The 12,232-nt window shown below is 34.7% G+C and overlaps 1 protein-coding gene across 13 annotated transcripts in view; it reads left to right on the top strand.

Moving 5' to 3' along the window:
* The window catches only part of LINGO2 (leucine rich repeat and Ig domain containing 2), a 1,264,400-nt gene that overhangs the window by 740,318 nt on the left and 511,850 nt on the right, over positions 1-12,232 (top strand). The gene's annotated exons all lie outside the window — the stretch shown is intronic.

Genomic DNA, 12,232 nt, shown 5'->3' with positions numbered 1-12,232 from the left:
TTCTCTGATTCTATGATATAAAGGTAGGATATGTTAGGACTAAGGTTAAGCAATGATAAATATATAATTAGTATTAAGGTAACGATAACTGTGGAAGATAATCAATATACGTTTGAGAAGTAGACAGATCATATTTATAATTGTGGCTCTACTGGTATTGGCTTTGTAAACTCACACCAAGTTGTTTATTCTCTTGAAGCCTTAGCTCCCTCACTTATAAAATGGACTATTGACATCTAACCTACAGAATACTTGAGAAAATGAAATAAGATAAATGAGTAGAACTGTCGCAGTCATTGTAACTTCACAGATCTTGTATCATTTACTTTTCCTTGCCTGAGAATTTTGAACAAATACATTTGAGAACTACTACTTCAACCACTTGTCTTTGGATCCTGGTGTCTTTCCTAATCTTTGTCTAAATTAGACTCTCATAAACCATCCCCATGCCCTCTCCCCACCCACCACCACTCCAAATAAACTATTAATGACACGGATTCACATGCTATTCTGATGTCAGACCAACTGGTAGACAGCTGGTGAGAGCTCACACATAGTTCAGGGCACCAGCGCCAAACTTGTTATTCTCATAGAGCAATTTGCATCCTTTAAGAATCCAACATTCCTTTTTAGTATTTTTAAGTTTTTAGTCTTTTTTAATCCAGACAAAAGAGTATGTGCTTAGCCTAAGTCATGATACCCTTAATTGACAGAAAATGTGTTGCTATCTTTGAAAAAATAAATTAAAAATGTAAGATGCCCTGCAAGGTTGGAACACACCATTCTCCAGGAACCCCCCAAGTTACTGACAGTGAGGTAAGGGGAGAACTTCGGGTCTGTGAAAAGAGTGCTTGTGTAGCACTTTAGGCTTCTACTAAGGCAGATCAAGAATTGTATTATTGTCTCAATATTGTATAATATGTGTCCAAATGCCCATCTGGAACATTATTTTGATTTGTATTCCTTTAGAATCAACTTCAATTTACAGTACTATCTTATATCATTTTATGTTGTTATAAAAGTGAATCATATATTTTTGGCAAACTGTAGATTTGTCTTGGTATTAGAGGAAGAAAAGGGAAGAAAAAGAACATGACGATGACGAAGAAGGAGAAGCAGGAATGGATCTGAGCCCAGGTGTTCAGAATTGTGTTATAGTTGCAATGCTATTGAGGCACATTTTGCCTTTGGCAATTAATTTTTTTAATTCATTACTTTTTAAAATTAATAAAATTGAAGTTAAAAGGAAAAGAGACATGGGCGTCTCAACATTTAAAAACTGTTTGTAGTATGAAGTTGAGTTCTTTCTCACTTTTCTTTTCTTTAAAATATATTTTATTGATTTTTTTACAGAGAAGAAGGGAGAGGGCTAGAGAGTTAGAAACATAGATGAGAGAGAGAAGCATTGATCAGTTGCCTCCTGCACACCCACTCCTGGGAATGTGCCTGCAACCAAGGTACATGCCCTTGACCAGAATAGAACCTGGGACCCTTCAGTCCGCAGGCCAACGCTCTATCCACTGAGCAAAACCTGTTAGGGCCTTTCTCACTTTTCTTTTCATAACTTCACTTAACTTATTCTCAGAAAATATATTATGGGAGAAATATATTATGGAAAATATATTACTGTCTAATACTATCCATCTTAAAACTCCTTTTTAAATGCCTTTACACTAAAATAATTAATTCCAAAGAGAAAAGTAAAATTAAATTTCCTGTCATAAATTAACCATATATATTTAACATAGTATCTTTTCATTGGAAAAACACTTTTCTTATTATTGGGCATCAGGGTTTTCAGTTTCCCCTTTTTCCTCCTACTACACTCTATTCTTATGCATAACCTTAATAACTATCCTTCACTTCTAGCAAGCAGTCTATAATCCAGACTAAAAAGCCTTGCTATACTGCAAGGCTGAGGTTTCTGTATTGGGAAATATGTTTAAGTTAGCATAAGACTATATTTTTCTAATAGTTTTGCAAACACACCAATCTTTCTCTTATCCATAGGTTGTTTATTTTTCAATCTTAACCACCAAGAAAATGACTAAGATCTTAAAAGGATTCTGAGATTTGAGAACAGATATCACACCTCATGTGGGTTTTTGCACATAATATCCTTGCTCTTATAGTAAGCATGATTGCAGCTGGCTCTATTATCTGCTTTTCCAGACTACTGAGAATTAGAAAGAGATAGAGAGTGAGTTTAAGTCAGACGCACTGGCAATGTCAAAAAGGGACCACTGACATAATAGCAGTAGATCAAATTATTGTGATATTGCAGTAAATCCCTTAGACATCAAAAAATAAATCTATATCTAGTTTATTATGTTTAAGAAAAACATGACTGTATATTCCTTTTAAAAATAAAATTTTGCAAGTCAGATGCTGGGTTCTTTTGGACATATTGCAACACATTTTTACAGAGATAGCGATATGTTGATTTTTATTTATTTTTTAAGTTGAATGTATTGGGGTGACATTGGTTAATAAGATTATATGGGGTTCAAGTATATAATTCTATGATACATCATTTTATATTACATTGTGTGCCCACCACCCAAAGTCAAATCATCTTTCATCACCATGTATTTGACCCTCTTTACTCTTTATTATCCCTCAATCCCCCTTCACTCTGGCAACCACCCTACTGTTGTCTGTGATTATGAGTTTTTTGTTTGTTTGTTTTTCTTGTTTGTTCATTTGCTGCTTTCAGTTTTATTTCTCCACATATGAGTGAAATCATATGGTTCTTAACTTTTTCTATCTGACTTATTTTGCTTAGCATGATATTCTCAAAAGTCCATCCATGTTATTGCAAATGGCAATATTTCACCTTTGCTTATGGTTGAGTAGTATGCCATTGTATATATGAATATCTCCACAGAGGATCAGATGAAAGAGCCAGAACATCATGATGGATTATATTGTTTGTTTTTAAAGTTTAGTTATGTCATTATTCTCAGAATTTAACCATCATTTACTTTTTTGCAAATTAATGAAAAATAATGTTGTGCTGTAGTGATGGGTGTGTTGTACTAGAACATATATTCAGTGATTCCAGGTTTTAATTTTATGGATGATTATTAAATAGATCATGCTATTGCATTGGAATTCGATAATGCAGACCTACAATTCATATTGGGGCTCCATGTCTAGTTAACAGTTTGCCCCTGTGTTCAAAATCCCCTAAAGATAGGCCTGTACCACTTTAGACTCTTTGTGGCTTCTTTTGGCTTTTTCTCTTTTCCAGTTTTTAGAGTAATTATTTGTGGGAAGAGTTCAAGATGAGGTATGTATATGTAGTCAGGGCAGACCTTCAAGAGTGAGTGAGTAGTTGGTCTGAGAACGTTCGGCAATAGGATGGAGGAGAATCTGAGGGTTTATCTCTGAAGAGTTAGGTGATCCTGGCAGTGGCCATCCAATAGGCACCAGGAGCAAAGGGTCAGGGAGCAAGTAATAAGGACCCAGCTACTGGAAAATGGATGTTGGAGAGGGAACTTCAGTTCCTAAGAGGGTCAGTGGCAGTAAGATTTTGAATTCTTGGTATTATTTCTATATATAAAAAAGACAGATAGCCCAGCTGGTGTCGACCTATGAACCAGGAGGCCATCATTCAATTCCCGGTTGGGGCTCATGCCCAGGTTTCAGACTTGACCCCCAGTAGGGGGCATGCAGGAGGCATCTGATCACTGATTCTCATCACTGATGTTTCTATCTCTCTCTCCCTCTCCCTTCCTCTCTGAAAACACCAAATATATATATTTTCAAAATATATATATTAACAGTGATTTGGTTACTATAACTGAAATGCAGGGCATTTGTCCTGATAATTAAGAACATGTGCTTGTTTGGATAAATAGAGGTGAAAATTGTCATGGGACAAATAACAAGGATGAATTAAAACAATAAAAAAAATTTAATTAATCAGCAAATAGTTTTGAGCCCTGAACATGTGTCTCACACTGTATCATGCACAGGGTGGTGTAAAATGTAGTAGAACATAGAGTCTTAAGAAACTTATAATACAGTTGTAGAAATATAATTTTTATTATTGCTAAATAAAATAATTATTTGAAAATATTCAGAGAATTATTTGTGACAAAATATGTGTTTGCTCTGGAGATATATGACATCTGTTACATTATGTGAACTAAGGCTAACGAGCAATCTGTTGTTCATCTCTTAAAAGTCATACTGCCTATTTAAAATTTACATCAAGTTAATTTCCCCAGTAGCTTTTCTCCACATACTATAAACTTGAACAGCATTGAGAGAAATTAATAATTACAGTCTCCTTTGTAATTTGTCTTGTAAAAATATTCTTATTAAGATTCACTCCATGGTACCCTGTCTGGATTGCTAATTCTTTTCAATGAGAATGCTTTGTCTGAGTTGTATTATTATTCAAAATTTATGCCTCCCCACAACGTTTTCCTCAAGAAGCAAAGAATGTAGTGATGACACAAGAGAAAAGGAAACCATTAATATGAAATCCATGTACAATGTTGCCTTTTTGCTCTTTCTTTTCCCCCTTGGTGGAAAAGGTAGTTTTATATCCCTGGAACTAGTATTTACATTAAAACTTTGTGACCTCGTGACAATATTAAGCAATTAAATTGTGGTGTATAATTTAGTTTAATTTAGACTAATTTAATATATCTGAAGGCTTTTCTCTGTGCTTACAAACATTGCAGTCCTCTTTGAAAACCATTCTTTTATTTTACTATTAAAGGCCCAGTGCATGAATTTGTGCTTGGGTGGGGTCCCTAGGCCTGGCTGGCGATCAGGGCCTATCAGGGCTGTGGGAGGTTGGCCAGGGGGAAGGACCGCAGGAGGTTGGCTGTGGGAGCACACTGACCACCAGGGGACAGCTCCTGCATTGAGCATCTGCCCCCTGATGGTCAGTGCATGTCATAGCGACAGGTCAACCGGTTGTTCGGTCATTCAGGCTTTTATATATATAGACGTGATGAGACGTGTAACTGCTCCTGTGCAAGATAGAAGGTTCTGTCCTTCTGCGAGAGGATCATATTTAGATATCATGGGCACATTTTTAACCATGTGACAGGTCAGTTTTCTCCCTTATCTCCTTTCTGTATTCATCTCCATGATTCTCTACATGTCTATTTTGCTTCAGGAATTAACTCTGTGATAGATATGTTCTCCCACAATTTAAATAGCTACGTAACAGTATTTCAACAGCTTTAGAGAAGGACTTCCCCTCCCATAGATTGTAGAAAATGGTTCTTATTTCCATATTCGGGAAGCCCCCAAACTAAGGATGTGATGAGGAAAAGAAAACATTTAGTGGAGAAAGAGTAAAACATTGAATGCCCATGAGGAATGAATACAAGATGATTCATAACATAACATGCGTATGTGACCAGTGAACCTTCTCCAAAAGTAATCATTGATCCAAATTATTTCTTATAATTTTACAGGCATTCTTTGAATCAGAAGCTTTAGATTAACAAATATTTCATATGTTTATATGTCCAGTTTGCATCATACATATCAGAAAAAAAAAAGAATCTTCCTGGGTCTCCATGGTGATAGCTTGGGGTAACAGATAAAATGGCCCTGATTCCAATGTATGTATCACTGGGCAGTTCTCACAAAACTTCTGAAACACTCACGTGTCTGTACTCTAGGAGTGAACAGTCAGAATGGGGCAAATCTCTGACACAGGATACTCTAGAAAGCCCAAATTTCTCTCTGGGCGTTCTTTCCAAATTTTTATTTATTCCCCTTCCTCCTTGTAAATGTCTTTGTGCATTGGGAAGAAATGTAATATCATGACTCTGGGATAGAAGATATGTAGAGACAAGAGACTTGCCGAAAAGTCTGGTGAGGCTATAAGTGAGGCAGCCCCAGTAGAAGTAAATGAATAGGCTGAGGAGTTGGGCCAGCCTCTAAATCACATTTCTGTTGCTCCTTGGTCATAGCACTTAACCAGAATGTGACTTCAACAAGTTATTTTAGTTTTCTCATTGGTACAATGGCCATAATAATGGTATTTGCCTTAATAAAGTTGGTGTGGTGATTGAATATCATAAAGCCTATAAAGCACTTAATGCAGTACATACCATAAAATTAATAATCCCTGGCCATTATTACATGAATGAAATGTACTAAAAATGTTAGCTATTGTTTGAAAAACAAAAAAAAATGATTAAAAAGAAAGGGAAGGAAACACATAGTGAATATAGTACTAGTATGCTGAGTTGAGCTTTTAAAGATGAATGTGTCCATCTGGCAGCTAAGGATACAGGGTCTCCCAAATACAGGGGTCAACATGAACAGGGAGAATAGCTCACTGGTAAGGAAGTCCATGGTGTGCATAGGGAACTACAAAATGCTTAGTACTGCAGGAGTATAATGTGCACACATGTGAGGTGGGAGCTGTGACTTCAGAAACAGGTAAAAACAGTCTCAAGAAGATAGTAATATTTTATATTAGTAGTTGGCACCTGTCCCTATGTACAGTAAACTGACATTGATGGGTTGAAATCTAGAGAGTAATATGGCTATTCTCTCTGACTGTTATGAGAACAAAGATTTATATAATAAATATATCACTCTTGGAATGGTCCTATCTTAAAAATATTTTGTTGTGAAATTCTTATCTTTTTTTCATTTTGCTTTCTGTTTGGATATTTGAGAATACTCATGAAATAAGCTAGTCATGAGTATTGTTTGTGAGCTATTTTATTTAAATCCACATTGGTATTTACTCCCATGTTTTTCCCTCTTTGATTCCTGACTTTAATTGCATCCTACACCCATGCCTTGGTTTTGAATATTTGTCTTGGTTGTTTGTCATTTAACAACAAACCCATTTTGGTTGCTTATTAAATGAGAATAACTTTCCTGTAAGCTTATAGAGGAAGGATAGATTTGTCCTTATTGTCATCACAGGGGCATTTAGATAAGAAATCATGCTAATGTTCAGATTGTAAATCAAGTTTTTCTTATAAAATATATTGGATTTGCCCTAGCTAGTTTGGCTCAGTGGATAGAGCATTGGACTGCTGACTGGAAGGTCCCAGGTTTGATTCTGGCCAAGAGCACATGTTCAGTTGCAGGCTCAATCCCCAGTACAGGGCGTGCAGGAGGCAGCTGATTAATGATACTCTCTCATCATTGCTATTTCTCTCTCTCTCTCCCTCTCCCTTCCTCTCTGAAATCAATAAAAATATATTAAAAATAAAATATATTGGATTTATATTTAAAATGTATTCACTTTTAACCTAGTAGGTAAAAAATAGAACTACTTTAATAATCCAATATACATCAGCAGAAATGCAATAGTTATATTCTGAAAAAAATTGTGAACTCAGAACAACTTCAGATGTTAATGTCTTTTGTTCCTAAATCAATGCCTCCCACTATGATTATTCTCTAACTCATATTCTCTCTATGTGGCAAGCATGATGATTTTCTATATACCAAACAAAAGGGACCTTTAATTTTAAACTTCAGGAAATGGAAAAGAATTAGAGAAAGTTAGGAAGGGATCTGACAGTATACTAGAAACATCAAGGATAAGAACAAAATAATTTTGGGAAATCCTTGGTTCTTGTTCTTAATACCATTAGTTGCAGTCTGAAATTCAGGTAAGGAAGCTAAGAGGTGTCAAATATGTTTCACATTTTGTTCTAGCAGGTGTTTAAGTACTGTTTTTTTCATTAACTCATTCATCTGAAGCTTTTTCATCTGTATTAAAATTGTCCCAAAGGAAAAAAGACATTTCAGAAATGCTTGTGATACTTTATTTTGGAAGGAAATCCATTTTCTGTGATTCTGTCATGTGCAAAAACCTATTTAAAGGAATTAGATGTGATAATTCAGGGCTTTGAATTGATTCCTTTTGTAGCATTGCTTTAAACTATTGAATTTCATTTCATTCAAATCAAGTGTCTTTATCTTGAAGTTTCATGATAAAAAGTTTATACATAATATATATAAATGTATACATAATATATATTTATATATAAATTTACACATAATATATATATGTATATATACATATACACCCCAAATCACCAGAGAACCTACTTGTGTTATAGATGTCCTCATCTTGATTCTGCTCTCTAATGTACATCTTCTTTATGCTCATTGATGTTTCAAATACATTATTCTGGAGAGATTATAACAACCTTTGTCAAAATTTTGTTTTAGTTCACTGTTTGAAGATGGTGTGTGTGAGTGCTTTTTTTCAGGGAGGGGTAATAGACACTGATTCAAACTAAGTACATTCTGGCAGGTGTGATGTTTGAACTCATACTAATCCCCTTTACCCCATCTCATTGTGGTTTTAACTTGCATTTCTCTGCTGATTAGTGATGTTGAGCAATTTTTCATATGTCTATTGGCCCTCTGTATGTCCATATTGGAGAAATGTCTGTTCAGGTCCTTGCCCATTTTTTAATTGGATTGTGTGTCTTCCTGGTGTTGAGTTGGATAGTTCTTTATATATTTTAACTAAGAAAACATTCCAATTTACTATTACAAAAAATAATAAAGTACCTAGGAATAAATTTTAAAAAGGAGATAAAAGACCTGCACTAAGAAAACTATAGGACATTGAAGAACTTAGTTGAGGAAGATACAAATCAATGAAAGTATATATCATGTTCATGAATTGGAAGAATTAATATCATTAAAATGTCCATACTACCCAAAGCAATCTATAGATTCAATGTATTCCTATTAAAATACCAATGACATATGTCACAATTCTAGAAAAAATTTATATGGAACCAAAAAAAAAAAAAAAAAAAAAAAAAAAAAAGGACCAGGAACAGCCTCAGCAATCTTGAGAAAGAAGAAGAAAGTTGTAGGTAGCACAATGCCTGATATCAAATTATACTAAAAGGCCATTATAATCAAAACAGCCTGGTACTGGTTATAAGAACAGGCATATAGATCAATGGAATAGAACACATAGCCCAGAAATCAACCCACATCTTCATGGTCAGTTAATATTGGCCATAGGGGGCAAGAAAATACAACAGGGAAAAGACATCTCATCAATAAATGGTGTTGGGAAAATGGGATAGGTACATCAAAATAAGTGAAACTAGACCACCAACTTACACCATACACAAGAATAAACTCAAACTGTATAAAAGACTTAAATGTAAGCCATAAAATCATAAAAATCCTGAAAGAAAACCTAGGCAGTAAAATTTCAGGCATATTTCATAGCAATATTTTTACTGATATATTTCCTGGGGCAAGGGAAACTCAGGAAAAATAAACAAATGGGACTATATCAAACTAAAAAGCTTCTGCACAGCAAAAGCAACCATTGTTAAAGGTAACCCACTGTATGGGAGAACATATTCGCCAATGTTACATCTGATAAGGGGTTAATTTCCAAAATATATAAAGAATCATGCAACCCAACGAAAGGAAGTTGGCCAATCCAATTAAAAAATGAGCAAATACACATTTGGACATACAGATGACCATTAAGGACATACAGATGACCATTAGGCATAGGGAAAAACACTCAATATGACTAATCATTAGAGTGATGTAAATTAAAACCAGACCTCACACATGCTGGTGTGGAGAAAAGGGAACCCTAGTTCACTGTTGATGGGAGTGCAGACTGGTATAGCCACTGTGGAAAACAGTGTGGAGTTTCCTCAAAAAATTAAAAATGAAACTGCCTTTTGACCCAGCAGTCCCACTTCTGGGAATATGTCCTAAGGATTTCAAAACACCAATCAGAAAGAATATATATACTCCTATGTTCATAGCTGCATCACTTACAATAGCTAAGATCTGGAAACAGTCCAAGTACCCATCAGTAGAGGAGTGGCTAAAAAAGCTGTGGTACATTTAGAGCCATAAAAAAGAAGGAACCCTTCCCTTTGTAACACCATGGCGGGACCTGGAGAGTATTATGCTAAGTGAAATAAGCCAGTTAGAGAAAAACAAATAGCATATGATCTCACTAATGTGTGGATTCTAATGAACAAAATAAACTGATAAACAAAATAGAATCAGAGGCATGGATACATGGAACAGACTGGCAGCTATCATAAGGGAGGAGGTTTGGGGTCACTGGATGAAAGAAGATGACGGGATTATTCATAGAATATATAGGTGTAACCCCACAACACAAACACAGTATGATGATGGTCATAGGAAAGGGGCTGGGTAGAGGTGGTCAAAATGGGTAAAAATTGGGACATATGTAATAGTGTTGGCAAAACAATTAAATAAATGAATAAGTAAGTAAGTAAATAAATAAATAAATTCATATCAAAGGGATGAGTATATACTTAAAAGGAGGGAAGTGATTCATTAAAGATGCATTTAGCTGTATCTGAGTTTGTGGCTAGTATGAGTTAATCAAATATAAGTATTTTTTTAGCCATCTCTAAAAATTGGCAAACCAGCTACAACAGGAGTTACTATTTAAATATCTTGTACATTAAAATATTGTAGGGATAGTAGAGTCATTAGTAAACATTAACTGTAACCTAAAAATATCTTGAACAACAGGAACTTAATGAAATAAAGGACTTATGATTTTATGGAATATGAATGGGATCACTTTACTCCTTTAAAAAAATAAAAAATTTTCTATAATCAATGCAGTTACTTTAAACTTTTAAAAAGTAAATATATCTAAAAACAAAGAAGAAACAAACATGATATTTCTTTTTCTTGAAATAAAAAATGACTAAATGTTTCATTCATTTTATAATTTGAAGGATTGTACTCAAAATTTTACTATCCAGCAAAATACATAAACAAAATAATTGCATCTATTTATCCACTATATTTTAATAGCACACTGATCTTACCTTGCCAACATCCATCCATTCATCCATTTCACACATAGAAAAAATATTAATTGAATACATATTATACAGAACAGAGTATTAAATAATGAAATTATATGACCTTACTCTATTTTATCTCTTTATATTAATATATCTCCAAATAAGTTTAATTTCTGGAGAGCAAGGATTTTTTAAAAATTCACTCTCATATCTCCAATGGTCTATCGTAGTATTTAAAACATGGAAGATACTGAGCAAATATTGAATAAATAAAAACATTTATTAGCAGCCATTTATAAAATTTATGGTACATTATATATTATCCTTTGAGCTCTTATCATTCTTCTCAAATTTATTATGTGTATTTTTAAAGTAGCCATAGATCTTAAATGTAAACCTAAAACTCATTGCAATTTTACATATATGTTATATATTTTGGCTTTTCAAGCTTTGTACAATAAAGTTCAAAGGTCCATGTCTTAAGCGAGATACAAAAGGCCTATGATTGTCTTACGTGATTTATTTCAGTTTGAACTCATACTAATCCGCTTTACCCCATTATATTCCATTTTTGGTTCACACCTCCGGGCATTCACACATGCCCTTTTACTTTGCCTAGACTTTCCTTCTCTCTCAATTCCTACTCCTTCTTCAAGACACACCTTCTGCCTGTCCATGTTTATGAGTGCTTCCTTGACCCAGATGTAATCACTCCACCTTGTATGCAGTCACTCTGCTGAATTCATGCTTCTGTTGAGCTACTTACTCCCCACACCATGCTCCAAGGACACTCCTGGTTCTGCAGGACACTAACAAGTGTTGCAAGTGGAGAAGGGAGTAGGGAATATACTGTGGTAAAAAAAAAAAACATGAAAAATTGTGTATTAAATAAAATCAAATAGGCTTCTTTCGTTTTCCTCCAGGAATAGTGAGAGCCTTTTCAATTCTCATGTTCACTGTGAATCTTCTAGAGTAGACGATATAATATACTGTGTTTCCCATATATATTTCTCTCTGGAACCCATTTTTCACACAAAACTGAACATCCCATGGGATTCAAGTATTCTACTTCCTGCAGTTTGTGAAAATTCTGTTCTATCATCTTACTTACTCTGGGCTTCTTGAGGTCAGGGCTTCTGTACTCTGTATCATTTGTTTCTCTTCAGGTAAAAAAAAAAAGTGAACTTTATTTTAATCCCTTTAATCCTATTGAATTTATGTTCTGATGAGAGGTGGAATTTCCAGCAACTCACTAGAGAAATCCTAAGCAACTAATTGGAGAGCAAATCTGAAGGTTGCTTATGAAAAGTGCTACAGAGAAATTCAGAGGTGTAGGAGGTGATGTAACAGACCATCCTGATCCAGACTGCAGGGTCAGGCAAGGTTTCTGAGTCCTGAAGAATCAGAGTGACACAGCCCAGGGG

Source organism: Cnephaeus nilssonii (genome assembly GCF_951640355.1).
Source record: "Cnephaeus nilssonii genome assembly, chromosome: 14".
Classification (NCBI taxonomy): domain Eukaryota; kingdom Metazoa; phylum Chordata; class Mammalia; order Chiroptera; family Vespertilionidae; genus Cnephaeus; species Cnephaeus nilssonii.
This window is presented reverse-complemented; position numbering and strand designations above follow the sequence as displayed.